The sequence below is a fragment of the Podarcis liolepis genome, assembly GCF_965112155.1.
Source record: "Podarcis liolepis genome assembly, chromosome: 3".
Taxonomy (NCBI): Eukaryota; Metazoa; Chordata; class Lepidosauria; order Squamata; family Lacertidae; genus Podarcis; species Podarcis liolepis.
The window spans coordinates 112,305,026-112,321,330 of record NC_139557.1 but is presented as its reverse complement, the minus strand read 5'-3'; the positions used below and the strand labels follow the sequence as shown (position 1 = coordinate 112,321,330).

The following is a 16,305-nucleotide window of genomic DNA, read 5'->3' as shown; positions in this document are numbered from 1 at the left end:
ACTGGGGACAACGTGGTCAGCATCTGTATTATACCAACAGCAGTGCCTACTGGTGGGTTTCCAGGCCCAATGGAAAGTGCTGTTGAGTCCATCTTGTGCTCCACCCTCTTAGTACACCCCATAGGACAGCAAGGGGGATAACCACGGGAGAGAGGACCATCGCTAAGTGGCCCCACAGCTATCAAATCACATTCCGTTGGACCTGTGTCAAATTTCTACATTGCAGGCCTTTCTGGAGACACTAAAAACTTCTTTTTATGGCCTTCAAGGCATTATGTTTAATAACCAGGTGATGGGCTGACTAGACCACGCTCTTAGGAGCTCTGCGGAACATTGTTTGGTGGCCATTTTAAGTCTTAAAATGTTGTCTAGTTTTTCTTTTTATCTTTTGTCGCTTTTAATTTGTAAGTCGCTTTGAGCAGGCACTTGCCCAGGAAAGCGGCCTCTTTAGAAAAAAGAAACAAGCAAATAAACACATAAGCGGGGGGGGGGGGACGGGACTTTGGTTGATTAATTGTCAACCAATTAATTGTCAACCAACCGGGGAAGCAGGAAGCAGAACCTTTGAGGGCAACAGCACTCCTCACTTGCAATCTGCACACTGCTTCTGACAGTAGAGGGAGAACATAACCACTGTGGCTGGTAGCCACCGATATAGCCTTGTACATAAGCACAAACCTGGTAACCACAAGGAAGAATGGGTTGCATGCAGTTGAGCACATGGAAGGATATGCATTTGAGTGAATGGACTAGTGGAGAAGAAGGGAGGGGGCATTCTGCCCCATTTTTTAACCCAGCAGAGAAATAATGTGGGCTGCAGCAGGAGGGACAAATGGTTTACCATCCATTTTCTGCGTGTGTGTGTGTGTGTGTGTGTGTGTGTGTATTTGTACGCTTATAACTTTTGTGGACTTATAGGAAAGGATGAAACGGGACAAAATCATATGCATGTTTACTCAGAAGTCCCACTACAGTTCTGGGCACCGCAATTCAAGAAGGACACTGACAAACTGGAACGTGTCCAGAGGAGGGCAACCAAAATGGTCAAAGGCCTGGAAACGATGCCTTATGAGGAACGGCTAAGGGAGCTGGGCATGTTTAGCCTGGAGAAGAGGAGGTTAAGGGGTGATATGATAGCCATGTTCAAATATATAAAAGGATGTCACATAGAGGAGGGAGAAAGGTTGTTTTCTGCTGCTCCAGAGAAGCGGACACGGAGCAATGGATCCAAACTACAAGAAAGAAGATTCTACCTAAACATTAGGAAGAACTTCCTGACAGTAAGAGCTGTTTGACAGTGGAATTTGCTGCCAAGGAGTGTGGTGGAGTCTCCTACTTTGGAGGTCTTTAAGCAGAGGCTTGACCACCATATGTCAGGAGTGCTCTGATGGTGTTTCCTGCTTGGCAGGGGGTTGGACTCGATGGCCCTTGTGGTCTCTTCCAACTCTATGATTCTATGATTCTAAAGATTTCAGCCTCAGTTAATCGATTTTTTAAAGCATAGAATCCATCTTATTAAAATGTTTAATTCTTTAAAAGTTTCAAGTAGTTGACAAGACTCTTGAATTTCCCCATTATATTAGTGGAATGGGCTTTTCACTCAAATGGGAATTTAATACTCAGACAAGATTAGTCATCCAAAATCGCAGCTTATTCGTATGGATGTTCTGCACGATAATTATATGCTAGCGGTTTTCTTCAGAGTTTGCTGGTGTATAATGTGAACCCATTAAAACCTCCACAGAAGATTCCACTGCTCCCCCAAGGAACTTGTTCCACTTTCTTGTACTTTTTCTTAATATCTCGTTTAAATTTACACTGCAGCAATCTTAAGAGCACTACCTCCTTAATTTCAGGCAATAATGACCAAAGCCTGCCTTTCCCTATTGCAGCTTTAATCAGTGAATGTTCTTTGGATGCACGGCAATTATCAGTATCACAGCGTCCCAACAGAAACACCCAGGGGACACCCAGGTTTAAATTCTACCATCCAAGGATGGGGAATCTATGACCCACCAGATGCTGGGCAATAGATCCCAGCCTCCCTGCAGCTGACGGAAGCTGGCATCCACCAACACCTGGCTCTCCACCCAGTTTTGTGCCAAAGTAAACTGCAATGTAAGGGACAAAGCTGGCGCTGTGGGTTAAACCACAGAGCCAAGGACTTGCCAATCAGAAGGTTGGCGGTTCGAATCCCTGCGACGGGGTGATCTCCCGTTGCTCGGTCCCTGCTCCTGCCCACCTAGCAGTTCGAAAGCACGTCAAAGTGCAAGTAGATAAATAGGTACCACTCCGGCGGGAAGGTAAACGGCGTTTCCGTGCGCTGCTCTGGTTTGCCAGAAGCAGCTTAGTCATGCTGGCCACATGACCCGGAAGCTGTATGCCGGCTCCCTCGGCCAGTAAAGCGAGATGAGCGCCGCAACCCCAAAGTCGGCCACGACTGGACCTAATGGTCAGGGGTCCCTTTACCTAAACTGCAATGTGTTCCACTAGAACTGACTGCAGGTACACTAGGGGGAAAACACAAAGAGGGTGGCAGCAGATAAGACCTCATCCAGGCCAGAAGTCTACCACTTGCCAGCCTTCCCGCTTAACAACCAGCCCAGCTACTTCCTTAGTATTACATGTGTTCCTTGGGATAGCTCAGTCGCTAGAGAATCAGAATTTTAATCTCAGCGTCATGGGTTCAAGCCCCCCACTGGGCAAAAGAGGCCAGCATTGCAGGGGGTTGGAGTAGAGGGCCCTTGAGGTCCCTTCTACAATTCTATAATTCTAAGTTCTGAAGCAGGGTCCGGATGTGGCCCTCAAGACCTCTCTATGTGGCCCTCTGAACTCTCCATAGGCCACACCCCTCGCTGGTCCTGGCTTTGTACTCTGAGAGTTTTTGCCTGGCTGGAATGTGTCCTTGAACTCTGGTACTCCAGCTTGTTTATCCGGACGGAGAGTATAGAGAGAGATGCCCAAGTGCGTGTGGAAACTAGCCTTGCTCTGCTCACATTTCCTCCACACACACCCCAAAAGGTTGCCAAGAAGAGAATATGGCCCCCAGGCTGAAAGGTGTTTCCCACCCCTGTCCTTAAGCTGTGCCGTTTCAGTTGTGTTTCTGTTTGTAATCTTTGCCGTGCAGTTTTATCTTTAACAAACTCCGTTCTCCTCTGAACATCTGGAAGAAATTATGTCATTGGAGTGACCCCAACACCACTCCCATTGTTTAGGAAACCAAGTGTGTGGATTTTTAAAATCCAGATGTTCCTGAAAAGGCACACAGGTGATTGCTAGACATGCTCCACAGCTGTGTGGACAGAAGATGTTTAGCTCTCATTGAGGTGGCAAACCTGTATCTGGGCTGTGCCTCTTCATACTGTAAATTGAGGTTTACATTATAAAAATAATAATAATAATAATAATAATAATAATAATAATAATAATAATAATATAATAATACGGTTGTACCGTGGTTTTCAAACAGCTTAGTTCTTGAACATTTTGGCTCTCGAATTCCGCAAACCCAGAAGTGGCTGTTCCAGTTTGCAAACTATTTTTGGAAGCTGAACATCCGACAGGGCTTCCGATTGGCTGCAGGAGCTTCCAGCAGCCAATCAGAAGCCGTGCTTTGGTTTCCGAACATTTTGGAAGTCAAACAGACTTCCGGAATGGATTCCGTTCGACTTCCAAGGTATGACTGTATAGTGGTATCTCGGGTTACATACACTTCAAGTAACCCAGAAATAGTACCTCAGGTTAAGAACTTTGCTTCAGGATGAGAACAGAAATCGTGCTCCAGCGGCACGGCAGCAGCGGGAGGCCCCATTAGCTAAAGTGGTGCTTCAGGTTAAGAACAGTTTCAGGTTAAGAACGGACCTTCAGAACAAATTAAGTACTTAACCCGAGGTACCAATGTAATAATATTTGTAACCCGCCTATCTGACTGGGCCCATTACAGAATACTCCTCCATTGCAAAAAAAACTCCCTCAATCTAAGAGTTCCTGGTTTTCTTTGCTTTTTTTTTTAATAGACAATTTAATCGAGGCTAGGACTATTAATAATGGCTAGTAACCGGAATGGCTTAATGCTGCCTCTTGAATCATGATGCTTCCATTTGAGGGCTTAACATTACATATTGCTCACAGAGATACTGCAAATGGGCTGTTGGCAACAGTTTGTTTTTTTAAAAAAGATGGTGTGCAGAAGGAGAAAAATCTGGTTTAAACAGGGGGGTATATGACCTGGCATTCTGATGCCCACAACATTGTGAGGTGGCTGCAAAAAGAAGGGCACGCCTGAAGACCACCCATTCCGTGACAAAAACCCACCTGGAAGCACCCCCAGGTGCAGCCTGCCTCTGAATGATAAGCAGCTGTCGGACAAAAACAGGAGGAGGCTATTGCCCTCAGGCCCTGCTTGCAGGTTTTCCAAAAGGCATCTGGTTGGACACTCTGTAGTAGATGGGTGTTTGGTCTGCCCTCACAAGGCTCTCCTTTACGTACCTATGTTAATTTCCACAGGTCCTAACATGCCATGTCTCAGCAAAGAAAGTTTGCGTGGATTAGAGAGCGTGTCTCGAATAACTCTCCAACCTTAATTTGCCCTTGGGAAGAGAACCACAACTATTGACCGTACAGGTGGCAACTGAACTATTCCCCCTTCTCGTTATTAAAACCCTATATATATATATATAAATCCCTCTCTTTCACTCCCACTTTTCATTAGCAAATGAAAACAATAAGCCACACAACTACAGAACCATCTACACCTTTCTTTTCTTATTTAAAGGTTTTGCATCCTGACTCCCCGAGTTACCTGGGGCAGGCATAGGCAAACTCGCCCTCCAGGTGTTTTGGGACTACAATTCCCATCATCCCTGACCACTGGTCCTGTTAGCTAGGGATGATGGGAGTTGTAGTCCTAAAACATTTGGAGGGCCAAGTTTGCCTATGCCTGACCTGGAGGCTCTCAAGAAAGCATCCAAAAGCCCCCAATAAACGTAGGAAAAGAGGAAGAAGTTTCCTTATAGGGAGTGAATCCAATGGTCCATTTAACATAGTCTAGAGCAGGCTTTCCCAAACTTGGGTCTCCAGCTGTTTTTGGACTACAACTCCCATCATCCCTGACTCCAGGGAAGTCTGGTCCAGACTGACTTGCGGTGGCTCTTCTCCAGAGTTTCAGAATACGCAGTGTGGCCAAATCAAATCTCCTAAGACAGCACAATTCGCCCAGTCACCAGCCTGCAAATGCTCTACCTCTCTTTTAAATCAGAACCAGTGAAGGCGGTGAAGGTCCTGTGTGAGTGTCTGGAGGCGGTTGGAGGATGTATGGCGGCTAACAGATTGAGGTTGAATCCTGACAAGACAGAAGTACTGTTTTGGGGGGACAGGGGGCGGGCTGGTGTGGAGGATTCCCTGGTCCTGAATGGGGTAACTGTGCCCCTGAAGGACCAGGTGCGCAGCCTGGGAGTCATTTTGGACTCACAGCTGTCCATGGAGGCACAGTTCAAATCTGTATCCAGGGCAGCTGTTTACCAGCTCCATCTGGTACGTAGGCTGAGACCCTATCTGCCTGCAGACTGTCTGGCCAGAGTGGTGCATGCTCTGGTTATCTCCCGCTTGGACTACTGCAATGCGCTCTACGTGGGGCTACCTTTGAAGGTGACCCGGAAACTACAACTGATCCAGAATGCGGCAGCTAGACTAGTGACTGGGAGCGGCCACCAAGACCATATAACACTGGTCTTGAAAGATCTACATTGGCTCCCAGTATGTTTCCGAGCACAATTCAAAGTGTTGGTGCTGACCTTTAAAGCCCTAAAAGGCCTCGGTCCAGTATATCTGAAGGAGCGTCTCCACCCCCATCGTTCTGCCCGGACACTGAGGTCCAGCTCCGAGGGCCTTCTGGCGGTTCCCTCACTGCGAGAGGCCAAGTTACAGGGAACCAGGCAGAGGGCCTTCTCGGTAGTGGCGCCCGCCCTGTGGAACGCCCTCCCATCAGATGTCAAAGCGCTAAACAACTACCTGATATTTAGAAGACATCTGAAGGCAGCCCTGTTCAGGGAAGTTTTTAATATGTGACATTTTAGTGTATTTTTCATCTTTGTTGGAAGCCGCCCAGAGTGGCTGGGGAAACCCAGCCAGATGGGCGGGGTATAAATTATTATTATTATTATTATTATTATTATTATTATTATTATTATTATTTTCTGCACCAGAAGACCAACAAATATATCCTCCGAGAAGCCTCCTCTTGGAGGTGATTATATCTTGGGGGCCACCACATCACAAAAGTCATGCAGGCACACACAAAATCACACAGTATCCATAATACAAGTGTCCTCAAAACTCTCCCAAAGAGTCCGATAATCAGAAGTTTGGATACATGAAAGCACCCCTGTGTCTCCCAACGCTCCCTGATCGAAGCAGTCATTTCCAATTTGTTATTGGAAGTGCCAGGTGGAAACGAGGCTGAAGGCCCCTTCATCCCCCATCAGTCGTTGGTTCCCTCCAGGGCCAGCCCTACCGTTGAGCAGAATGAGGCAGCTGCCTCAGGCGACAGGGGATGAGTGTGCAGATGCTGTCTAGGGAGCGCAGGCCAGACCAGGTAGTACAGGCAAGCTCAGCCTGCTCTTCTCGGGTACTGGCACTGCCCTGCCACCAGGGTTGAGACAGGATCTAATGGCCACTCTAACTGCTGCTAACTGGCAGCCATAGGATCGCAGAATCGTACAGTTGGAAGGTGGACTTTTTCACTAGGGGCGCCAGTGTTGTGGAATGCCCTCTCTGCTGAAATATGAGAGACCCCCACCAGCTCTCTCCAAAAATAGCTGGAGACCCAAGCTTGATAAACTCTGGTCTCTAGACCGTGGGTAAGCAAACTAAGACCCGGGGGCCAGATCCGGACCCATCGCCTTCTAAATCTGGCCCGCGGTTGGTCCAGGAATCAGAGTGTTTTTACATGAGTAGAATGTGTCCTTTTATTTAAAATGCATCTCTGGGTTATTTGTGGGGCATAGGAATTCGTTCTTTCCCCCCCAAAAAATATAGTCCAGCCCCCCACAAGATCCCCACAATGTGTCCCTCTAGCTGTGAACGTGCTTTGCTTCTTTAGCTCTCCAGAACCAAGTACACATTTCCACTGGATGTTTTCCAGGAAAAGCGAGATGGGAGATCTCCGCAGAAATTTCTCAGGGGGGGGGGGGGAAGCACTGGGAAATGTAGTTTGGGCACTGAGCCACCAGGAACCTTCTTGGGCGTGTTTGATTTGTGTCCATTTTATAGCAAACTTTATAGGAGACATTGTAAGACCATGCTGCGTTAGACAAATACACTGTAGCTTGCAAGTTACAACTGGTAGGATTGCTGCAGTTTGTATCCATGCTCCAAGCTCACCATGGCAATATTAGGTAAGAGATATGGGCACTTCAAGATTCTTAATTATTTTTTTAAGTTGAAGGCTGCGATCCTGCTTACGCTTATCTGGAAGCAAGTACTGTAGATGCATCAATGGACCATAGGTCAGTGATAGGGCGCATGCTTTGCCATGCAGAAGGTCCTCCTTTCACTCCCCGGCATCTCCTTTGACTCCAGAGAGGTGCTGCCAGCCAGAGTAGGAAATGCTGCCAGTCAGAGTAGGCCAAGGTGGAGAAATTGTTGTTGTTGTCGTTTCCCCTTTCTACAAGGAGAGCTCTCAAGGTGGCTATCATTAAACAGGAACAGAGTGGGCGTATGGGAAAGCTGAATACAGCCTGTAAGATTTCATTCCTCTCAGTCTTCATGGTTTCCCTGATTCTAAATGTTTTCATACACAGGGCAAGTTCTTGCCCTGTCATTAAAAGAGCAAAAAAAAACCCCACCTCTAAACACAATCAGAGTGCAAAATCTAAATGTTACAGGAACTATCACCAGACTTCCTCCTTAGAAACTACAAAGACTAGTCCCAAGATAAGGGAAAGTGTTCAATGAATACATGCGTCTCAAATTCTGATTTGTGTGTGTGTGTGTGAGAGAGAGAGAGAATGTGTGACACTGTGTGCATGTGGGGTCACTCATGGGACTTCTGCAGGATTTTCCATAACCTCACTGAGACATTTTCCAAACACATCAGCAGGGGGGAAGTGACTTTCTCAACTGGTTCCCAGAAGAAAATGGCCAACAATCCCCTTGTCTACTGATCCCGGAAATCAGGGTACAATGACCCGCACATCCGTGAAAATTCAGCTTCAGTGGCATGGATTTACATGGTGAATGGCTGGGATGTTGCTGGAAAACATTTAAACCACAACCATGACCTCCTTCCCCTTAATATAATACTCATTCCTTTTTTTCTTTCAATGAGAAAATGCCACATGAATAGCTGTCGCCATTCAGCTATCAACGCTCCAAAACCATAAATGACATCTATTTGAGTAAGCCATGCTCACCAGAGTTACTAAGGCTGCAAACCCTAATCCCAGCTACCTGGGAGTAAGCCCCATGGAATTCTGCAGGACTTGAATTCGGGGTAGGCATGGCTAGGATTGCAAGCCCAGAAAAGGAGCTGCAGACTAGGAAGCTTTGAATCTTGCTTCTGACATCAGCTGGCGTCTATCAGGTGTCACCCTTTGACAGCTCCTGGGGCTCAAGGGCCTTGGCGAGGTCACAGGATTTGACACCTGCCTTGGGCCTCCCACTCAAACATTCCCCCACCCATGGGATCATTTGGTGGCAGAAGATGAATCCACGTCTAGTATACCGTCTTTCATTTTGAATTTCCCACAATGCCATGTTGGCAATATGTTGGGGCATTATGGGTAAACAAAATGGCAGGTGGCTTTCAGTTGCTGCTTCATTGCCTCACCTTGATGGTGAGTGGGTGGTGTTGATAAGCAAAATTGGGGGAGCCAGCAAGCAGTGATTTGGGCAGGGGGTAGCTGTGAGAAGATAGAACAGTTAATAGTTGAAATTCCTGCATTGCAGGGAGTTGGACTAGAGAACCTTTGGGGTCTCTTCATACTCTACAATTCTATGATTTTATTATCTACCTTGCAGGGTTGTCATACAGATCACTGACATAGCATCTTTGAGGTGCTGTTGCTTTTTCAAATGTGCATCTTTTTTTGTTACTTATCGAACGTTTTGCTTTGAAAGTTTCTAAATCGTGCCTTCGTCCCAAACGTGGATTCCAGGATGGTGTACACAAAGATTGCAAATTTTAATACAATAAAAACAAAGTTCACAAAGTCGTTTTAACTGTGTGTAGATGACTGAATTACTCTGCCGAAGTTTAAGTGTTATGTTTAAGGTTCAGATCTGCATTAAGCAGCTACAAGGATAAAATGCAGGCTAAAACATCATAGCAATACATGCACAACTCAAGCTCATGTCATGTCATGAAGGTACTGTTTATAACCTGCCCAGCAAGACAGCAGGTTTGCATGGCCACCAAGTTGATAACTCCAGTAGCCACTGATGCACCCCAGGCAAACCAAACCCCTTTGTGCCACCGTGACTGTTCCGTTAATTTACGTCATTCACATATACATTTAAAAACTGTAGCAAAAAACATCTTTATTCAATATTTCTTAGTTTACAAAAATATGTGCATTGTCTCTATTTACATGTGCATTTGAACCAAGCCACGAAGCTTTATCTGGACACAGTCCAGGCATCAGGTGATGAGTTTTATGTTTGAATTCTCCACTGAACAAAAACTTGCATGCAGAAAACTTGTGTGTAAGAGAGAAGGGTTCAGCCCAGCTTTCTCCCTGCGACTGTGCTGAGGCTGTTTGTTTTTAAGTGCAAGCCCAGAGAGGATTTTCCCCTGAGACACACACACAAGCCACCATCATTACCAACAGGAACATGAAGTGGTACAGCCCAGGAAAATCTTTACCGCTTGCTCCAGCTTCACATTAAAATCTTTCTCTGATTTGCAAGGACCAATATCCCTTGTCTGCTTGCTTCTGCTAGCTGCCGCCCCTGCTGCCATCACCGCACACTTGTTCCTCTCACCCTTGAAGCATCGGAGTGCATGCAAGTGTTTTTCTCGGCTGGTGATTTTGCACCTGGTTTCTTACTCAAAACGCCAATGGTCCCCCGTGACGCCGTCGCACTGATGCCATTTCTTAAAATAAAACCGCAAACAATCTATTGCCTGGGCCGCCTTTAAATCCGTGTGGCCCTCCGCCTGTGTGCATGCATTGGTCACACCACACAGCGCACCGTTTGTGCTGAGAAGCTGCATCTAATTGAGACAAATAACACACGGGCTGGAAAAAACAATGCTCTATACCAATCAATTTCCAATAGAGAAACCGTGACAGCTGCACTTAAAAGCCAAACTGGCCTCGCTGAGCCAGACAAAAGATCCGTCTAGCACAGCTCTCTGTGTCCAACAGAGCTCAGTCAAGGGCCACACAGCAGATCACAAGAGAGGGCATGATGGAGCTAGGTCACCTCTAGCTGTTTGACCCTGCTGCCTCATAATCAATGATATAGTGCCTTGGAACATGGAGGTTCCAGTCCTAGCTATCATAAAAGAACAGCGGCACGCAGTCGCTTAAACTCACTAATACCTCTAATCCTTTTAAAAAGTCGCCTCTTCTATGCATCTCCAAGCACCCTAAGAGGCTGCTCTCTGTTTTTTCCATTTCCTGGCACATCCTGTCGATTCATTCAATATTTATGATGCAGAACAATCTTGCCATAAGCCCACAGAGGCCTGAGTGGATTAAGTCTGGGGAAGAGGAGGATCCCTATCCCATTTTAATGCAAGGGTAAACAATAAAATTGCAAGGGTTTTAAAAAAGAAATTTGTCAGAAGAGAGAGCCGAAACAATAAAACAACAACATCCAGTTCGCTACATTCTGAAATTACATAAATGACAGGTGGAATAGCTCAGTCGGTAGAACACGGAACTCTCAATCTCAGGGTTGTGGGTTCAAGCCCCATGCTGGGCAAAGGATCCCTGCATTGCAGGGGGTTGGACTAGATGACCCCAAGGGAACCCTTCCAAGTCTATGATTCTATGAAATGCAATTTGGATATCCAAAGAGCTGCGGTGAATTAGGAAGCTTCACTGCCATGGACAGACTACATGGCCTTAGGCACTTTCAGCATCACTCCTTCCACCCGCATTGTGGTGAATATTAGTAATTCTGACTTTTTTCCATGGTGGGTGTAAGAATTACAACAAGGTAAAGCACAAGAAGCACTTTGAATACTTCAACAGAGCTATGCAGATGTTGCACATTGCTACTCTACGGCAAGGCTTACCCTGGATGAGGTTTGTCAAAGCTAATAAAAATAAAATGTAGCTGTCAGGGAGTCTGTCTGTCAGAGACTTGTCTGCTCTGCTTTAATCTCTCAAGTGTGCCTTCTTTTCCCGACACAGTGTTGGCCCAGTTAGCATCCACGGTCTAAATTTGCAAGGAATACACAGAATCCGGTGCCTTTTATGATGGTGAATAATTAAGTGATGGTTGTAATAATGTAGGATTTCTGTTCTCCATCCCCCAGCAAAGTCCATAAAACGATCAGCAAAAGCAATAAGAAACAGGACAAAGTAATTCTTCCAACGATCAGAAAAAAAATGGGTACAGCACTAACACCTTTAAACGCAACTTGCTGATTTCTTCCTCTTCAAATAACGTACAGCACCACCAGACAGAAAAAATATATACCCGCGTCAAATGGAAATAAATGGCTATCCAGGTGTAGTTTTCTCTGAGACGCAGCTATGAGCACGATCTATTTCAACAATCAATTGCACCATTTTAATTTTGATAATTTTTTGTGGTGTCACCCGGAGTTTCACGTGAAAGGGCAACGGGCAAAACGACCGTTTCTCCAGAGCAAAAGGAGCGGTTAAGTGGAACCTGCTATCCTTTCCAATATGGAAGGGCACTTTCACCCACAACACCCAGCTCGGATTGACTTCTCCGCCTTGGGCTCCTTCCAGCGGCCTGCAGAACAGTCCGGATGCGAAGGGAAATGCCCAGCCATCGCACAACACTCTCCCCCTAATGCAACCCCTCCCTTATGGCGCTACTTTTTGTAGTATCAGATTAATCTTCCACAGCTGCAGGCTGGACTCCCATCTGACCGCATTAGATCTGCAGGGCTGCAATCACATTACTCCCCTCTTCATTGCAAGAGACCGTGGGGCGGGGAATGGGGCTGCTGCTGGTGGAAGAAGTGGAAATGCCAACAGTTCCTATAGAGATATCTGCATAATATGACAGCTGGGGTTGTGGGGTGGGGGGGCTGGCGGAGAGGATGGGTGGGAAAGGTTTCCAGTGACAAAGCAGTAGCGATCCTGTCCCTTTGGCATTAAGGGAAAGGGGGAGGGAAAACTGGACCTGGTTTTCTGCAGGGTGGGGCTGTGGTAATGCCCAAGGGAGGGAGGGATGGAGAGATCTTCATGCAAAATGTGTCCCAGAGAAGGAGGGAGGGATTCAGATGCGTTTTGCTGCATTTCTGCCCAGGCATCAAAAAAGAGAGAGGATTTTTTTTGGGGGGGGGGAGGGTTCGGTGGAGAAGTGAAATAATTTAAGACACACGTCTCTGATCCAGATTCTTTCCCCCCAACCTTTGACGCACACACACTCCCGCTTCCGAAAATAATAAAGACCTCCCCAAGGGAGAAATCGCAATGGAGGCAGGTGAGGGCGGGGGTGGGGACAGGTGGGGGTGGTGTCCTCACATGTAATACAGATAGGTAAATCAATGGGGGAAAGCGACTTTTTAAATGCATATTATGATCAGGAAGAATAAGCCCCTCCCAATCCGCTTTCCACCTCTGTTCCCCAAATGGATCCATTTGCACAAACCTGTTGAAGTATGAAAGGGGGGGGGAGAGAGAGGACGCTTGCCTGACCACCAGTCCCTCTCTTCCAAGCCACTGGGTGCAAAGAGGAGGAGGGAGAACAATGAGGCAGACCAGGGAGCAACCGACCACGCCTGTTTTGCAACCCACGGACCGTTACGCGAACCAGCAAGCCGCCCAGGTCGCTCGCCGGGGATGCTGCGCCGCCGCGTCTCCTTTTATTGCGCCGTCTCCGGCTTGGTGTCACCCGCCTCTCCCGGACCTGGATCCACCTCTTATTGGCAATGCCAGACCTCGGTTCTCACCGATCGTCCCGGGGAAACGGGGCGAGACAGCAAGCGAGGGGGGCTAAGTTAGCCCTCGTCGCGATGCTGCTGCAACAGCGCAATGCTGGAAGCGTTTATTCGCAGGAGAGAGGCATCTCCTCCTCGCCCGCCGGGCACCGTGACCCTCGAGGGAGGGCGATCTCGTCCCTGCGGAAAGGGCTCCCCCATCACCCGCAGACGCTGCAGCGCCACCGCGGCCCCTTTCCACGCAGCGCCACCAGCCCCACGACACCAGCCACCCAGACAGAGATCGGCGACCGAGTGCCAGCGTCTCTGCGATCCCCGGTGCCCCGATCCGCAAGGGGAAGGCAACCCCCGCACCCCACCCCCAAATCTACGCATAACCCTCTCGCTCGGTTTAGCAAAGCTGGAAGGAAATCGCCTACCTCTCCTGGCGATGCTGGTGGGGGCCCGGGGGGTGTCCGATCTCCTTCGCCCTTGTATGCAATGCGGCGCGCTCCCTCTCTCTCAGCAGTGGCGGCGGCGGCGGCGAAGTGCAGGAGGAGGAGGAGGAGGTGGGTGGGTGGCGATGATGATGGTGGTGATGGTGATGATGCAGCAGCAAGAGGCAGCGAGAAGAAGCAGCAGCCTCTCTGGCTGGAGCTGGCAGAGAGAAGGAGGGAGGGGGGAGGAAGGAGGGAGGGAGGGGGCAGGCTGAGAAAAGAGGAGATCCGAGCAGCAGGCAGCGGCTCCGCGGCAGAGGAGGAGGCTAGCAATGGATGGCGGCGGGTGGCGTTTAGCGAGGAGGAGGGGGGTTCAAGGGAGTGGACGGCAGGAATCCGCAGCCAGCCAGCCGGCCTGCCCGCCCCCTCCGATGCCCGCCCGCACAGCGACAGCTGCACTGATTGAGAGAGGAGAGGAGGGGAAAGGGGGCGGGGACAGAACGCTCGTACTCATGCGCGTTCGCGCGCGCGCGCGCGCACACGGACACACACGGACAGCCCCGAGCGCGCTTCACAATGGAGACGAGAGCGCGAGCGAGCGCGGCTGCCCAGCGAATAAGGGAGCAGGGAGGGCGAGGGCGCGCGGCGGGGAAGGCGATGGCCGCGGAGTCGCAGGGCTCTTTCCCCGCTTTCCGCAGCGGACGAGGCTTCCACACGCATAGCGCATAAGAAAAACGTGTGAGCCCAATGACTCGGGTCTCAGACCCGCGCGCAAACGAGAGGCGCGCGTGTTGAGGCGCGGTTTCTCGACCACCCTCGCCACGGTCCCGGAGGAGGGCTTCGCGCGCCCTTGAGCGCATCCTTGGCGCTCCCTTCCGAGTGGGCCAGTCCGGGATGGGGCAAGCTCTCGCGCCCGGCCTGGGATGTACCACTTCTTCACGTTTCAGGTGGTTGGGGGGGCTCGCTAAGGAGGGGCTCCCTCGGCGGAACGGCCCTCCCCTGCGTGCCGGAGAGAAGGCGGGAGGCGCCTGCGCTTCATCCCTGCGCGTCCCGCGTGTAGGCGCTGCTTGGTGGAGCGGGGGAGGGATTGGTTCGTCTCTTTCGGCCGGGCTGCGTGGAGCTCGGGGGGCCGCGGCCCAGTCACCGCTTGACCACTTCGGCGAGGCCCAAGTCCTGGTTTCCCATCAGCCCCTGGTTTTTGCCGCCCCCCCTCCGCAGGCAGCCTAAGGGGCTGCAGTATGAAGCAGAATCCTTGTGCGAAGGAGGGAGAGGGGCTTGACCCTTTCATCGCTGGCATATTATTATTATTATTATTTTGCACTGACTCTGTATTTTTAATATTATTAAATTCCTGTCATTCTTTCCAAGAGATTTCCTCTCGGAATCACAGAATGTATCCATATCAGATCCTTTGCTGGACATAACAAATAACATTAAAATGTAATGGTCTGTTGTGAGTGTATTTAGTGGGGAAATGGCTCCAGGTTTGGGGTGAATATGGGGGTTCTGTTTCCTATACAGCCACCTTGATTTTATTGTTACACACAGAGAGAGAGAGAAGCTACATGCGATTCTGAAGACAGCATGGGATACTCATTTTGAGTAAATAAGGAAGCCACTTTCACTAGAATGTAGCTTTCCCTGCTCTCTGGGGTGGGATTTGGCAGCAAAATACCGTATTTTTCGCTCTATAAGACACACTTTTCCCCTCCTAAAAAGTAAGGGGAAATGTGTGTGCATCTTATGGAGTGAATGCAGGCTGCGCAGCTATCCCAGAAGCCAGAACAGCAAGAGGGATTGCTGCTTTTGCTGCGCAGCGATCCCTCTTGCTGTTCTGGCTTCTGGGATTCAAAATATTTTTTTACTGTTTTCCTCCTCCAAAAATTAGGTGCGTCTTATGGTCTGGCGCGTCTTATAGAGCAAAAAATACGGTAATACGTCCCAACTGCTCTTGAGTTCACTTAAGGAAAAGGTGGTATATAAATGTTGTCGCTGGCATCCATCCATTTCAAGAGACAATGGAGTGCGCCTCTGGGGGTGAAGTCAAAAACTGCTGTGTTGTCAGCACTGAAGCCTGGGCAGGGTGCATGGAGGTCCTGGGCTGCCCAGATGACGACCCTTTCTCTGCCTCACTGATATGGTCCAAAGGAAAGCAGAACAAGGCTTTCTGGGAAATGATTTATAATGAGTTTTTTAAAAAAGGTATTTAAGTATACCTTCCTTAAGAAACCAGAGGCCTTCCTTCTGGGCATTGTTGGCCAAGGGGTGTTAAAGAAAGATAAAAACTTTTTTTATGTACGCAACAACAGCAGCAAGAATACTTATCGCAAAGCATTGGAAGACTCAAGATTTACCCACACTGGAAGAATGGCAGACGCAACTGATAGATTACATGGAGTTGGCTGAAATGACTGGCAGAATCCGGGACCTGGGAGAAGAGACGGTGGAAGAGGACTGGAAAAAATTTAAAGACTATCTACAAAAACACTATAAACTGTATGAATGTTAGGAGAATGCACGATTGAAAGAAACATGGCAGCAGTAATTTTTATTGTAAGACATATGAGAATAAGTGATGTTTGAGGAAATGATGAAACTTGAAGCAATATTATGTTCAAGCCAAGTAATTTAATTTATGACAAAACCATTTAAAAGTTGGAACATAATATCTGAGATTTATAAATTAAGAATGGAAGTAAGGTAACAAATTGCTGCATATAACTACATGATTGAGAACGCAGGGAAGGGTGATGTGAGGAAGTCCAACGATTATGAAAATATGATATATGAACAATTTTA

General features: G+C 48.3%; 1 protein-coding gene across 3 annotated transcripts in view; it reads right to left on the bottom strand.

The window, feature by feature from the left end:
- SPTBN1 (spectrin beta, non-erythrocytic 1) overlaps nucleotides 1-13,984 on the bottom strand; it is a 235,243-nt gene extending 221,259 nt beyond the window's left edge. For 2 of the 3 annotated variants that reach the window (XM_083493969.1, XM_083493971.1), the window contains exon 1: nucleotides 13,510-13,984. The gene's annotated coding sequence lies outside the window, so the exon portion shown is untranslated. Of the gene's footprint in view, nucleotides 1-12,801; nucleotides 12,876-13,509 lie in introns of those variants that run through there. The other variant, XM_083493970.1, reaches the window with a different exon arrangement.
- Between the last annotated feature and the right edge of the window lie 2,321 nt (nucleotides 13,985-16,305).